The 16,134-nt window shown below is 41.2% G+C and overlaps 1 protein-coding gene across 2 annotated transcripts in view; it reads left to right on the top strand.

Annotated features, from left to right (window-relative positions):
• The first annotated feature begins 5,938 nt into the window (after window positions 1-5,938).
• The window catches only part of LOC120234998 (aromatase), a 72,104-nt gene continuing 61,908 nt past the window's right edge, over window positions 5,939-16,134 (top strand). The window contains exon 1 of one of the 2 annotated variants that reach the window (XM_039237082.1): window positions 5,939-6,243. The gene's annotated coding sequence lies outside the window, so the exon portion shown is untranslated. The remainder of the gene's footprint in view (window positions 6,244-16,134) is intronic. The other variant, XM_039237081.1, reaches the window with a different exon arrangement.

Consider the following 16,134-nt stretch of genomic DNA (forward strand, 5'->3'; position numbering starts at 1 on the left):
AGTAAACTCATCTGGTGACATGGACCTGCTTTGGGTTGGACATCAAGAAGGTGGTGCTTCCATTTCCTTTAGCCCTGAATCATTAAAGAGGATCAGGAGTCTATTTGGGAGTTTTAACTGAATGCCTGGGGGGAAGGGGGCCATTTGAGAGTAGAGAGGAAATCTGGCCAGGGTAGACTCAGAGCAATGGTGCTTGGGCCCAGGAGAGGAGGAGAGGCCTGCGGGGGGGTGGGGGGTGGGGGAGGGTTGTGTATGTGTGTCTGTGTGGGAATAGACTCCTTCTTCTGCAGAGCCATGATACCAATGTCTGAGCTACAGCTGCCTGACAACCTTACAGGAGGCTCACAACATCCTCAAGGAACCAGCACACTGGAAGAAGCCCCTAGTTCAAGTGGGTTTGGTTTTTCCTGGTCTTCAAAAGAGACCCACCCAAGTTTTCCAGAGAAACATGCCACATCAGGGTTCACCTTGCTGTAGTAGTGCCTCTTGGAAACAGTCATGCTAACCCATTGCATGCCACCTTCTCTTTTGGCCAGAGAGTCTTGATTGTTGTTGTTTTTTCTTTAAAGAGCATATTTTTCATTACTTTGATTGGGATTAGTGTAGGGAAGGACAGGATAAGTAAGGAAAGAAAGATGGATAAATTTTCTAGCTCATTCAAAAGGTCTGTTTTGTTTGGAGTGGGTGTCACTTTGATGAGTTATGGGTGGGAGGAATACACGTGGCAAGCTCCATTCCTGTCCATGGCACCCAAAGATGGAAATGATAGGTAGGATGAATGGAAAACTTCTGCTGGAATCATCCTTAGCAGGACTGGAGCAGCACCTTCTGGCACCTCTAGAGGACTCCTACAGGTATATTCTGAATCTGCCACAGCTTACCTTTTTCAAGATGTCATGGGTACAAGGTGTCCACTTCTTGCTTGTATGCCAGTCAGTGTATCTCCTGTGCATATATCCCTGCCTTTTATATGGGTGACTTTCACCAACCTTCCACTGGTTGCCTGCTCCATTCTTAGAAATCAACAAATCCCCTGCAGAATGAAAACAGTTGGGAAACCCTAAATGGAGAGGAGGTGATGATGTCTGGAGCATACACAACATGAAAACATTTGCTCTGCTTGGGAGGATTCCCTTAAGCTATCAAAAGACTTGGGAGATATAGACAGAAAACACACTCTTATTGTGGAAGATTCCCTTAAGCTATTAAAGGACTGATTGCTTTACACAGTGGGCTTTGGACATGTCTAGTATTCAGGGCACACAGCCTCAAAATGTGATGTGATGAGTGAAATAAGAATCAATTTGGACCTTGATGGTTGAAAATTGTGGTTCACACAGGAAAAAAAAATTCGACAAAACAAGTCCCTGAAAACAGTTTGTTGCTTCTTGGCATTTATCTTAGCCCACCTCATTTAAAGATTTGTGTTTGACCTAGGTTTGAGCAGTCAGGTACAGAGGGGTGGGTGGGGAGGGTGCTTATCTACAGATGAGAGGTGACTATCGGGACATAACAGGTAGAGAGTGGAAGGAGACAAGGATAGATAGACTCAGAGGTGGGTTAGGGAAAAGACAGGAGGACGGAGAGTAGTTTGATTTATGAGAATTTTGCTCAGTTTAATTGTACTTCGCCGAAACATGTTGGCTTATAATTACGTTGCAATTAGTAATTCTCTCCAATTTTTATCTCTGGAGAATTAGAAGATTTCAGAGTTGGTAGGTTTCTGTGGAATGTGTTCAGTGTGAATATTAGTGTATACACGTTGTATACATCACTTTAAGTTCAAGAAAACCCTTAGCTTCTATGTGCTTCCATGTTTCCCTCACCACATCATATTCTTCTCTTATTTCCCATCTCTCCCCAGTCATCTCTTACTCAGTAAACTACTTAACAGATGGGTATAATTAATACCTGAAGCTGTCAAAGGCAGTGAGTAGAAGTAAATTACCAGCTGTGGAGAGGGCCAGACAATGTATGAGAAGAACATCATGATTCTTTGTCCAAAAAAGGCAGTAAAACTGGAATGTGTGGTGGTGCTTATTAGGCTGTAATCTTTTGTTATGTTAATTATCACAAAAACTGTCATCCAAGAGCATCCTGCCTTGAATGAATATCTGGTAACAAAATGAGTTGGACTCATATGTTTGCTCTGGGGTGAGCAGTGGTTGGTGGACTCTTCATTGTGGTCCTCAACATATTAGAGCAAGGCATCTCAAGGGCTTTCCTAGAAGGTTATTGTAAATCCCAGAATGGCAAGCTGGCTGCCAGAGTGTTGGTATGACCACAGCACTGGGAATTTGGTGTGGATGGAAGCCATATTTTCTGAGGCAGAGGTGGAAAGGGAAAGGGCAGGGAGAGGAAGGGGTGTTCCAGCATGAGAGAAGGGATAGAGTTATTACAGATAAATTTTCCTGGATATTTGGATCAGGCCTTACTGCTGGTGACAGGGATAAGAAAAAGTCTTTCCCAGGCACCCAAGTAATACACTGTATCTGGCCTTGCTCTTTAGGTAATCGTTGGAGAACTGGTGGGTGTGCATGTGGACAGGCATATACCCCACAAAGCCAGGATGCAATCTGGATGAGGAGCAAGATGTTTACAGGAACTTTTGCTGAGTAGGGCTGTAATGATGTGCCAAAAGGGGAAGATGAAATATGATGCCTTAAGGCCTCCATCAGTGCAAGGAGGAGGCAAGACCATAAAGCAGGGGGGTGGGGGGGGGTGCAGGGGACGCTATCAGGGAAGGCAGCTATAACCATGTGTCTCAAGGTCTGTTAACCCTTGGCCCAGGCCTCTGTGTCTCAAGGTCCTAGCATACCAGAAGTTCCTGTGGACTACGATGAAGACTTTTGAGTCCAGAGAGGCCATCAGCACAAGGGCAATCTTGGTTGCCATACCTCTGGCAGGCATGAGCACCTGTCCCCTGGTACAGCAGACCCTTTGCCCCTTTACCTCATGCCTCCCAAAGGTGCCCTCGAGTTCAGATTGAGGGAGTTGTGCTTTGCTGTCCTTGCTGCCCAAACCTTACTTTCTAATAGTAACTACTGAGCTGGATGGCTGGAGAGAACTTTTCCTGGGCAGGCCTTCCTCTGCTGCCCCCTGGTGCCCTGGCTTCAAAGAATAGCTTTCTGCCTAGCACATGGCATCTGGCAAGGTAAAATTGCTTGGAAAAAGCAACCTTGTTTAGTGCTGGTCAACCTTCTACTAGGTTGCATGCAGAGGTCTTTCTTGAGCACAAAGTAGCCCCCATCCTTACCCAGCAGGTCATGCTCCTCTATAGGCCTCTTCTGGGAAGTTCCTGATGAGAGTTGCAGGCCACTACCCTGAACCTTCCCAGGATAAGAGTGGATACTTCCTATCTCTTAGCCTAAAGAAGGTCCTGTGTAAGCCTTTCTAGAAATAGTGTCTTGGATTTCTATACAGGAAAGGCAAGTCCTGAAGAAATTACTGACAGCTGGGCAGTAGGCAGTCAATGGATCCAGAACTTCAAGTGCTTAGTCAGGAGTGGAATTGGGACACTGGTTTCCCCAACAAAAAGTACTAGCAGTGGCAGCCATTTCTGCAGAGAATGCCTTGGGGCTTGATGTCTTTCAGTGTATCATCTCCAGATCTGGAGGCAGGAGCCCACTGTACTGAGTTCCCAGCTCCTCCCCCACTCCTGAGATTGGGAGATGGAGCTTGTGTGAGTTGGGCAGCTTCCCAGCAGTGGTGGGGTCAGGGTGTGGGGGTCTTTGGTTCCAGATACTTGTGAATAAGTGGGCTGCCACATTGTGGGAACCAAAATGACACCAGACTGCATTCCTTGGTGCAAACAGTTATATGCATGCATGCATGCATGCAAAAAAAATTCCTGTCAAAGCTTCAACTGGGGACATTTGTAGGCAAAACCTTTATGGATCCAAGCTTATTTCCTTCAGCCACATACTGTTGACAACTGGGTGGATCCTTCTTAGACAACTGCATTTCCTCACCTCCACCCAGGTAGGTAAAAGCCTGGAGACTGCCAATGACTGGTATCCAGAATGGTGCCTCCTGATAGGCAAGGAAGATGTGGGGCCTCATGTCTCAGAAGTAGCAGCTAAGAATCTAAAGCAAATGGCCACCAGGCACAGGAGACAGCCAAATCAGAGCCAAAGGAGAAGAAAGACCAGAATGGATGGGTAAGAAGAAAGGTGGGCTTTTATTTTTGAACTGAGGTATAAAATACAAATATCTACAGAATATGCTCATTTGAAGAGAACCAGGCATATGGGATACAGGCCCAAGTAATAGTTCAATCCTCTTGGGCCCATCCCTTCTGCTCTTTTTCTCCTTTGACTTAGAATTTAAGAAAAAACATTTGATTGTGTTCTAAATGCAAAAGCTCTGTACAAAGTGCTTGGAATGGGGGAAAGAAAAGTACAAGGTGGCTTCTGCCTCTGGGAACATACAGTGAAGTTCATGTCTTCTTTTCCCCTTAGCCTCCTCTTCCTCTTTCTTTTTCCTTCAACTGGTATTTCCTAAGTACAACTATATGTTTGGACATTTTTATTTCTCTTGCCTTTTTCTACCTATAATTCCTCTATTTTAGATCCTTTCCCTTTATGCTTCCATTTCTCTCTCTCTCAAAAAAAAGGGGGTGGGGAGTAGTGAGGGAATAAAGAGAAATTTGGGCATTGGAAAGAAGAAAAAGACTTTAAGGGAAATGCATGCTTAGTTGGTATACCTGGATTTATTCTGTGATGCCCACATGCTCTGTGTCCATGTTACTCACAGCCTTGGCTGGGGAGAGTCAGGGTTTCATTTCCTCCTGTAATGAAATCCTGCTGGGCATTAACCTCATTTCATTTGCACAGGTGTATTTTTTTTTAACCACTAAATATTCCTAAATACATTCAAGATGGTTGTGGGTCTTATATCCACTCTGTACATGAGTAATGAGATGATGCCAATGTCACAGTGACTAGAGCTGAAGAGTGAGAAAGCCAGACCTCTCACTCTCCCCGCTGGTGTGTCCACCCCACCCTCAGCCCTCTCTCCAACATACAGTGTATCGCAATCAAACCAAAGGCATGAAATCTTCTATGATGACAAGCATTTTGGAGGCTAGTAAGGGGGAAAATCTCTAGGATCCTAGGTATTCTTTTTACTTCTTGTTTTTTAAGTCCCAAGTCTTTGATCCCTTATTTGCTTGCTTCTTACCTAAGAGGGGACAAAAGAGACCTGTGAAGAATGGAAGGGGGTAGAGGGGGAGTGGAGGAGGGGCTGTGTTGTGGAGTCATACAGTAAAGGGTTGTGTCCAACTTTATCTTGCTCCCAAACATCTCCCACCCTATTAAGAAATTTGGAATGCCACCATTCCTTTAGAATAGAATTTAAAAGAATTTAAGAGGCTTTCATTTAAAAAACCTAGTCCTAAAATCCCAGTGTCCTTTGGAGGGGTAATTCCTAGGTGGCAGTTTGAGGTGTCACCATGAAGGGGAAGAGGAAGAACCCTAAAGCCAAACCTTATGTACTTCACCTGTTGTAAGTACTCCTGTCTCCTGGTTAGTGCTGAAGAGGATAAAAGGCAGATCTATATCCAAGCCTCCTGCCCGCCAGCACGTACACACCTGGACCTGAAGCACTGACAGTTGCTCAAACATGAATACATTTGGCTGAAGGCTAAGATTGCTTCAGATTTCCAACTTAAAATTTCCTGATTTTTCTTTGGAAAAGACTAAAGTAGTTCCACAACCCCCAAATGTCTTTGTACTCCAAATTGCACTCAAGTTTGCCTGGGACAAGTACGTGTGTGTATGTAATCTGTATTCCCAGGATGCGTCTACAACCCCCACAGGGAGTCAAAGTTTCCGAGAGCCTCATGACGATGCGACTCCTTCAAAGGGAATCCGTGACATTACTCCGTGTCCATGTGAGCGGACACACAGATCTTTTCTCTTCCTCGTGGTCAGTTTTCTATTTGTGATTAGTAATTGGCTTCTCTTAGTACGTTACAATGTATTACAAAAGCCAAACATTCAGAGGGCCGGCTGAAATGACAAAATTTGGTTGTAATTTATGTTGGCCCCTGACATATATATTTTTTTTAATGATTTGGTCTCTAAGCAACTGATCTCTTAGCAACAAGAAGCACCTTTATAAAAGATGGCACACAAAGAGTGATTGCCAGAAAAGCCACCCGGTTCTCAAACAGCCGCGCATCATTTGCAAAACTCACCATCTTCAAGAGTCCAAAAACTAGGAAGTGACCAGCAGATCCAGGTAACCTTGATATTTGCACATTTTCCTGAAAAAGGAAAAAAAAACTCATGCAACTATTGAAGAGAACAAAATTCTTTGAAATATGTGCATTTTTGAGGTCTTTTTAGATGGTTTTGGCTAACTTTTCATAGAATGTATTCTATTAAATAACTGCTTCTTGATTTTGTTATACAACTTGGACATAAATTTTGTGATCAGAAAACAGTTCACTTAAAATATTTCATTGATATGAGAATGGAAGGGGGGAAGCAGTCTATCCTTCTCAGAGTTTATTTCTGTAGGTTTTCATCTGAAGGGAAAAAATCCACACTGTGGCAAAATAGGAGCATGCAGAATATTATCCTGAATTGTGTGCACTGCTAGGGGGATACATATATATTCCCCCCCGCCCAGGGTATTTTTAAACTGTTAAAATATTTAAAGAATAACAAAATTGTTTTACCTCTAAACTTTAGCCTTTTAATCCAGAGTCAATTCCAGTTGCAAGTGACGGTCTTTTGTTGCAAATATTCAATGACTGGTTTTTCTTTTCTCTCTTTCATAGCACAAAAGCAAGCATTTTTCTATTTGTTTTCATTGCCGTTGAGAAAAGTTTCATTCTAAAACTAAAATTAGGAGAAATTTCAGCTATCTGTACCTTTTTTGCTTTTTTAGGTACTCAGGAGTTAAAGGCTTAAATGTCTGTCTAGAAAATTGGAGTTGGAGATGAGGAGCAATTGTTTTTCATCTATACCCCTTTGATTGAGATTGTGTAATTATAAACCCCCTTGGGGTACTCATGGGGCATAAATAGGGGATGTTTTGTGAGAATAAAATAAAAATCTCCCTGATTGAGCTTGGAAATACTACAAAGAAATATCACAGATCTAAGCAAACAGACTTTAGAAAATTGCAGTTTCAGTCCACATAAGTTGGGATGGTGATACTTTGTTTTTTATAAGAATTGCATGTGCCACTTATCTTTAAATTGGGAGGCTAGCTGAAATAACAAATCTTTAGAACCCAAAGGGACAGGGTATGCTGTCATCTTCTGAGAATCAGAAAATGGGATACTTTGTCTCAATACAGAGCTTGGCAATGGGTCAGAGCATCCAAAATCAGGACAATCCCAGAAAATTTGGGACTTATTAATCTTCTGCTAAGAAAAGGCTCCTTATCAGCACAGTATGATTACACTTGATTTAAAAGGCTGCTATGACTTGTATTTACTGCTAATAACTTCAGGCAGAAAGAATTCCTTCATGTGATTGTTTTGCTTGATTGCTACCAACTTATCAACTTGGGTATTTTAGGTTAAATTGCAGAAACTCTTTTTAAAGCAATGTAATATGAAAGTACAGAGAAACATATAGCTTTGTCATTTAAAACTATAAAGATTTTATACTTTTACTACAGTGTGATGGTTATCATAGAAACACGTTTATGGCTTTAAGTTAAGAAAACTTGGGTAAATAACGATAAGATACAGCTTTTGTTGGCTGTGTCTGGATACATTTCCAGTTTTAGGTATTCTCCTGAATACGGAGGAGAATTAAAATAAGCACAGATAGGGTAACATATTGCAAATGATAGCTAAGTTTTTGTAGCGGTTCTTTTAAAAATTTTCAAACCCAGTCACTCTGTCCTTTGAGGTTCGTGTCATCTATGTTTTGTCTATGCATAAGGAAACAAAGAGAGCCAATGACACTGTAGAGCTTGTCATTTTGGCTGTCTTAATGAGCCATCTGCCTAAGATGGACAAACAATGGCAAGATTTGAAATATACAATGAAATACTCTGACTAGACTGGCCATTATAAACTAAGCCAACTCATCCTGCTGTGTTACTTCTGAGACACACACACATACACATGGATGGTCTCAATATAAATCATAAACCAGGAAATGAAAACAAATGAAATTAAAACCTCCATTACTGAAGGCTTCTTAGGAAAAGGGGAAGTTTTAATTTCATGAATGGGAATTTCCATCATAGTCCTTATTTGGTGTCTAAAAATCCTAGATAAAACTTAATGTCTCTTTTCCTTCAAATCTTGTCTGGGATTGGGCTTCTGGGGATGTGAGCGTGTTGTGGGGAGAGAGGTAACAGCTGGCAGACATAATCCCAAACACACCTGCTGCATGGAGGTCCATGCTGCAAACAAATCCATTTACTTTAGACCCTTTAATACCTGAACTGAAATGACTAGGCACGAACTTGATCAACTACTTCTTTTAACAGAAAAATGCTAGCCTTCCTAAATGAATCATACTTGGGATAATTTGGACTTTCTCTAGAGAGGGAAGCAAGGAAAAAAACCTCTGGAGCAGTCACCGTGGGCTAGGCACTTTGCAATGTGCAGTTCTGTTTAATCCTCACAACAGCTGTGCAAAGGCATCAACATCTCCATTTTACACAAGTGTAAACTGGGTTCAGCAGTTTGCCAATATGTTACTTAAAGAGTGAATGGCCAAGCTGGGCTTTAAGCCCAGGGCCACTCTGACACCCCCGTCAATGCGCTTTCTTTATGCCACAATGCCACCAGCAATTAATTTAAGTTGACATTTAAAGAGTCTCTGCAGTCTTAGTGAAGCAAGAGCTCCGAGTAGTTGGCCTAGCAATAGAGATTCAGGTGTCTTTTCACCAAAGAAACTCCTTAATCCCTGGTTCTGTCAGCTGTGGGCGACTCCGATCTGGCATTTTCAATGCCTGCCACAGGCTATCACTGGAGGCAGGGGCACTCGGCTGGGCTGTGGTGGTGGTGATCACAGGTCATGTTGTCATTCTTTGCCATGATGCACATCACAAATGAAGTGGAGTGTGGGACTCTTTGGTGCATGTTTTCTATGAGAACAAAGCCCGAGTCAGGGCTTTCTGAGGGGGCGGCATCCCCACACCACAATTAGGGACCGCACAGGGAGAGAGGAAGCCAAACCAATATCCTGAATGGGTCCAGTGACATGCCACCAAGTTAAGGTGACTGGAAAGAGAAGCCAGGTGTGGCTGGATATGGGCAAGGGTGAAATGATGCTACGGAAAGCAGAGCTTTGCCCCAAGGAAGTTGCTTGAAAGTTGCAGGACTGCAGTGCCCAGTCCCCTCTGGTTCCCAAGCCTCTGGCTTTTGTTTTTGCCCCTTTTCAAGTTTCCCTGACAAAGGGATCCATGTTAGGGCTAATTTTAAAAACTTCTGTAAATGAGTTTTGGGGTGGGAGAAGATTTGTAAAAAGAGTGAGGGCCAGTTCAGCCATGACTAGTCCTGAGGCAAAGCTCCCTACACATTTCTGTTTGATCCTTATGAATCAGCTCAGAGACCTGAACAATCTTGCCCAAAGCTAGTTTGTGTAGATGGGACTCGAACTTGGGTCTTTTGATTAGAAACCCTGTGGCTTTTTCCCACAACTAGAAACTATAATGGTATATATAGGCACATATAGATTCTAAGATGTTAATATGGATCCAAAAATGTTTGGAGTTGAAGGTGACATGATCTGCCTTGAACTTCACCTGATCATCAAGTGAATACCAGGGGAAGCTCTTCACCTGTTACACTTGAGTCCATCCCTGGAGAAGGGACTAATACTCTAATAGGTATAAGAGGCAACTTCTCATTTCTTTTTCCAATCCCTCTCTGTTGGGATATACCTATGGATAATCCCTCCAACTGTAAGTCAGAGGGCTGATGCACAGTTTACGAAGCCTGAAAACAATGCATAGAAATAAGCTGTATTTCTGTACAAAAAATAATGATACTCTTTGTGCAAAAAGTATTCCAAATAATCCACATTCCTCTACTTCTCTGAGCTCTTATCCCCAAGAAGACATGCATACCCTCTTTGAGTTCCTGCCTTATGCTACGACATATATGGTTGACACATAGACTCCACATACCTACTATGGCCAACAGAGGCAAAATCCCCCTCTCTATATAGGGCACAGAAAGTCTTCTCTCATCTGGTATCCTTGGATAGAAGAAGGGAGCCACTTAACTCATTTCCATTCTTTAATTTTTTTTTTAATTTGGGGGCTGACTTTAAAAAATGGCTTAATTTAGATTTATCATTTTGGAGGTGAGGGAACCAAGTTGAATGATTTGCCCAAGATCTATGAAGCTACTCATAATGAAGGGCTGAGCTCAGTTTTCTTGACTCCCAGTCCGAAACTTTCTTCTGTATCATGAGAAACATTAGTCCTAAGAAGAGGGGGAAAGTACAAACTATTACCCCTATTTTACAGATAGAAAAACTGAGGGCATAATTTAGGTAAGGGACAATTGCCACTCAAAATGTATGAAAATGAAAATTATTAAATCTATGAAATTGATTTAACATATCTTCAGGATTAATAATTTTCATTCTCACTGCTAGATACAAATATGCAAAGTTCAGTGTTACAGTGAACACAGTGGAGTATCCACAGGTCATTCAGCTATTGATCATAAAATTTCTCCCCAATGTGAAATGTAAGGAAAGGTGATGAGGAGGGCACTTGTGGGGATGAGTACTGGGTGTTATATGGAAACCAACTTGACAATAAACTATTTAAAAAAAAAAAAAGAAATGTAAGGAAAGGGAGAGGTAAATAATCTCTACCTTTATGAAGTCTAGTGTCTAAACAGATTATGCATTTATAGAATCCCTTAAAAAGATAAACCAGCATGTATCTGTTATATCAGAACTGTCACAGCCAAGCCCCACACTAAAAATTAACAATAGTCTTATGGATCTTTCTCCTGTTGGACCCAGATTTTATTTTCTTACAGATTATTACAACTCCCATACTTGCATTTGATACTGGATCCAATGCCTGTCTTGAGGCTCTGGCAAAAATACCCTGACATGCACAAACAATTGTGAGAATGCTAAAATTCTAATAATTCTAAAAACTCTTCATGGGAATGTGTGAACTCACATGGATTAAGCTCTCTGTGCCAAGTTCTGTGCTAGGAATTTTACACAGGTTTTCTTATTCCATATTAATAACTTATGATGTCAGTATTCTTAACACAATTTTCTAGAAAACAAAGTTGAACCTCTTTTGTATTAAATGAACTTGCTGAAAGGGGCAACACCATTAAGTGGTATTTATTTATTCAACATATATTTGCTGTATTTAAATGATCTGCCTGGTACTAGACTAGATGCTGGTGATATAAAGGTAAATAAGACATGGTCCTTGTCTTGAAGAAGCTCATAGCCTTATGATATTCATTTCCAGTTAGTTAACGTGGGAACTTCTCCCCAGAGCTAGTTTAATAGCAAATAAGATATTTACAAAGTATATTCTAAATGTTTTACTGTAGAACACACATCTTGAAGGTTGGAAAGGGTTAAAGAAGAAATTCTAGTATTGGAAAGTATAGGCCTAGGGTTTACAACAAGGGTGAAAATTGAAGACTGGCAATATGTTGCTGTTCATGGCATGTAGAATGAAATGGACAAAAATATGTAGGAGAGAATAATCAGGTCACATAAGAGGACCAGCAAAGTTTGGGTTTCTTTGTTTTCTTGACTGAAGGAGTTCCACATTGAGGAATAATATGAACAATGAAATATCTACCAGTGATACAGGACACTGGTAGATAACCTGAAACATGTGCCAAAAGTGTTTGGATTTAGTGAAAAGAAAATGGGGAACTAATGCAAAATCTGCTGATGTGGTTCCTGGCTTTGGGATATCACTAGATTGTGGACATCTGTGACAAAAAGTGCCAGAGAACAAGATTCTTGTCCATGTATTATTGACCCTGGTCTAAAGATACAATTGACTAGAAGATTAGTCTTTTGAAATCCTTGACTCAATCAAGAGTGAACTGATGTGGCCCTGGCCTGGGCAATAAGTAGCTGCAAAAGACAGAGGCCAACCCAAAACAAGTTCAAAGAAAATGATGGGCTAGACTTGGTGGTTTAGTGGGAGAAGCGAAGGAGGAGAGAAAACAAAAGGATGGTGGAATCCCCAGAAGTAAGAGAAATTAGGCTTTAGTTACCTGGTTAGGTAGAACTGTAATGAACTTGTTTCTCATTAAGGCTTAGATACCATTAATGTGCCCATCCAAGAGGGGGTATTTCCTTAGAAATGTTTACTATGTGCCCCAAAGTACAAATCAGAATACAGATAAAAGGTGCCCAGAGATTTTAGAAAAGAACCAGAAGCAAACTGGATCTCAAAGTTCCAAGATTTTCTGTGCTAAGGCAGCAGAGAAGTTAAAAAAAAATTATTGGGCTTGCAAACAGTCCATCAGACGGGTGAGAGAGAGGTCACAAAAAAGCAATGTGGGTGGAAGAGGAAGCTGGGAAACTAGACTGGGTGGCAGACACCACAGGGGTGGAATAGCAGAGCCCAGTCAGGTCTCATGACCTGCAAGCCCATGTGCTAAATGAATGCCAATACTAAAGACTTGGACTCACAGAGATCTAGTCTGAAATCTAGTTGTCTGGCTGGGTCATTCTCAGGATAACTAGGTTGAGGTGGGAGGAAAGAGCATGAACTTTGGAAACAGGCAGATGTATTTAATCTTTCCTCAGACATCTCTTATTTCTTCACCTTTAAAAGGGAACCACTTCTTTTTTTTTTTTTTTACAAATAGTTTATTGTCAAGCTGGTTTCCATATAACACCCAGTGCTCATCCCCACAAGTGCCCTCCTCCATGCCCATCTCCCCCCTACCCACCACACCTATGAGTCCTCAGTTTGTTCTCAGCATTCAAGACTCATTCATGAGTCTCTCATGGTTTGCCTCCCTCCCTCTCCCCCACCATTCCCCCCTTCTTCTCCCCCATGGTCCTCCGTTAAGTTCCTCCTAATCCTCCTATACGTGCAAACATGTCATATTTGTCCTTCTGTGCCTGACTTATTTCGCTCAGCATAACACCCTCAAGGTCCATCCATGTTGCTACACATGGCCAGATTTCATTGTTTCTCATTGCCATGTAGTATTCCATTGTATAGATAAACCACAGCTTCTTGATCCATTCGTCTTTTGGTGGACACTTAGGCTCTTTCCATGTTTTAGCTACTGTTGAGAGTGCTGCTATGAACATTGGAGTACATGTGTTCCTATGCATCAGCATTTCTGTATCCCTTGGGTAAATTCCTAGCAGTGCTATTGCTGGGTCATAGGGGAGTTCTATTGTTAGTTTAATGAGGAACCTCCACACTGTTTTCCAGAGGGGCTGCACCAGTTTACATTCCCACCAACAGTGTAGGAGGGTGCCCGTTTCTCCACATCCTTGCCAGCATCTAGAGTTCTCTGATTTGCTCGTTTTAGCCACTCTGACTGGTATGAGGTGGTATCTCAGTGTGGTTTTGATTTGTATTTCCCTGATGAGGAGGGATGCTGAGCATCATTTCTTGTGTCTGTTGGCCATCTGGATGTCCTCTTTGGAGAAGTGTCTGTTCATATCTTCTGCCCATTTCTTCACTGGGTTGTTTGTTTTTCGGGTGTGGAGTTTGGTGAGTTCCTTATAGATTTTGGATATGTCATTTGCAACTATCTTTTCCCATTCCGTTGGTTGCCTATTAGTTTTGTGGGTTGTTTCCTTTGCTGTGCAGAAGCTTTTAATCTTGATGAGGTCCCAATAGTTTATTTTTGCTCTTTATTAAAAGGGATCCACTTCTACTTATCTCACAGGTGTTTTTGTTTTCTTTGAAAGACTAAAATGGGATAAAATACTTATAAAATATTGAGAGACATGATCAGTGAATACCAACTTCCCTGGAAGAGTGTATTGTTTAGCTGTGTTACTATGAGTCTTGGAGTTCTTCAGAAATTCCCCAACTCAGTTTTTAGGGTAGGAGGGAGATAGAAGCTCATAGGAGGAGCTACAGCTACCCATACCCCATGCTTACTACAGCCCATGAAAATTGTGTTTAAAAAGGTAAGGGGAGCAGAGACAAAATTACTGGCAGTGTATTGTAGCAAGGTTTCAGGATGCAAGATTAATACACAAAATTCAATTGTATTCTTATAGACTAATAGCAATTGATTGGAAAATTTAAAAAAAAATTAAAGCCCCAATACAAGTAGTCTGCAAAAACAGAAAAATACTTAGGAGCAAGTCCAGCAAAAGATGTCTAAGTCCTCTACACTGAAGACATTGCTCAGAGAAATTGAACACCTAATAATTGGAGATATATATATATATATGATGTAAGACCCAATACTGTTAAAGTAACAATTTTTCCCAAAGAACTGCCAATTAAAATTCTGGCGAGTTTTTTTTTTTTTTTTTTGGTAGAATTTCATAAGCTGATTTCTAAATTTTATATAGAAACCCAAAAGACCTAGAATAACCAAAGTATGTCATTTTGGGACATTTGAGAAGTAGGCAACAGGACTGGATTAGATATATAAGAGATTCATCATGGAAAAGACTGGGGAGGAAAAAAGAGGAGGAAGCAGGTAAGGATGTGGTTAGAACCCAGGGCAGGTCTGACACCTGTGAAAGGAGAGACGGAATGAAGAACTGTGTGGAGAGAGCTTCAGACCACACCATAGTTCTGAGAGAGAGTTTGGAAATGGGGTGTCCCCAAGCAAAGATTTCCTGTTGGATGAGTCCTGCCCTGAATGGAATGGGCTAGCACTAACACACCCACTTTACCTAGTTACTGGTTAGGAGCTATCCAAAGAAGTGGACCTTTCTGTGAACTTTGTGTTGAATCCATAGGATAGGGCTCTCAAGTACACCCCCAACAGCAGTTTCTTTTGAAGGAAATCTGAACAGTGCACCTCCATGGCTACTACACAAAGTAATTTTTAAAAAGAATGAGTTGGAGAACCTTTCTTCCAACTTGCTAACCTTACCTTAATATTTTAAAACTTACTATAAAGCTACAATAGTCAAAGCAATGTGATATTGGCAAAAAATAAACAAAATCAATGGAACAGAACAGAGAGTCCAGAAAGAGTCCCATACATATATTGCCAATTTTTAACAAATGTACCAAGGCAGTTCAACAGGGAAAAGAAAGTCTTTTCAGCAAATAGCACTAGATCAACCAGATATCCATAAGGGGGGTGGAGGGATGGGAGGGAACCTCATCAACCCTTACCTCACACCGTACACAAAAATAACTCAGAATGGATCAGGGACCTAGAAGTAAGATCTAAAATTATTAAACTTCTAGAAGAAAACACAAGAAATATCTTTGTGACCCTGGAGTGGTAAAGTCTTCTCAGAATACAAAAAAACCAGAAACCATTAATAAAGGAGACAGACTATATAATTGGGCTTCATCAAAAACTAAAAACTTTTTATCTTCAATAGACACTAAGAAAATAGGCCATAAACTAGGAGAAATTATTTGAAACACATATATCAGACAACTTGAATCCAGAATACAGTTTTTTAAAAAAATGTTTATTTTTGAGAAAGAGAAAGCACAAGTGGGGTAGGGGTAGAGACAGGATGACACAGAATCTGAAGCAGGCTCCAGGCTTTGAGTTGTCAACACAGAGCCCGAGGCTGGGCTTGAACTCATGAACCATGAGATCATGGCCTGAGCTTAACCGACTGAGCTATCCAGGGCCCGCAGAATACAATTTTTAAAAATTTCTTAAGATTCAGTAAGCAAACCAATTTTATTTTTTTAATTTATTTTTCTTATTTTGAGAAAGTAAGAAAGAGCAAGGGAAGGAGAGAGAGAGAGAGAGAGAGAGAATGTTAACTGGGCTTGATCCTACAATGATCCTGGAATCATGACCTGAGCCAAAATCAAGAGTTGGATGCTCAACCTACTGAGCCACCCAGGTGCCTCAAAACAATTTTTAAAAACAGGTAAAGTATTTAACCAGACACTTCACAAAAGAAGATCTATGAATGGCCAGTGAACTACTAAAAAATGTTCACAATCATTAGTAATCGGGGAAATGCAAATTAGGACCATTTATAGATCCTTCTAGAATGGCTACAGTGA

Source organism: Hyaena hyaena, unplaced genomic scaffold (genome assembly GCF_003009895.1).
Source record: "Hyaena hyaena isolate Hyena2069 unplaced genomic scaffold, ASM300989v1 scaffold_120, whole genome shotgun sequence".
Lineage (NCBI taxonomy): Eukaryota > Metazoa > Chordata > Mammalia > Carnivora > Hyaenidae > Hyaena > Hyaena hyaena.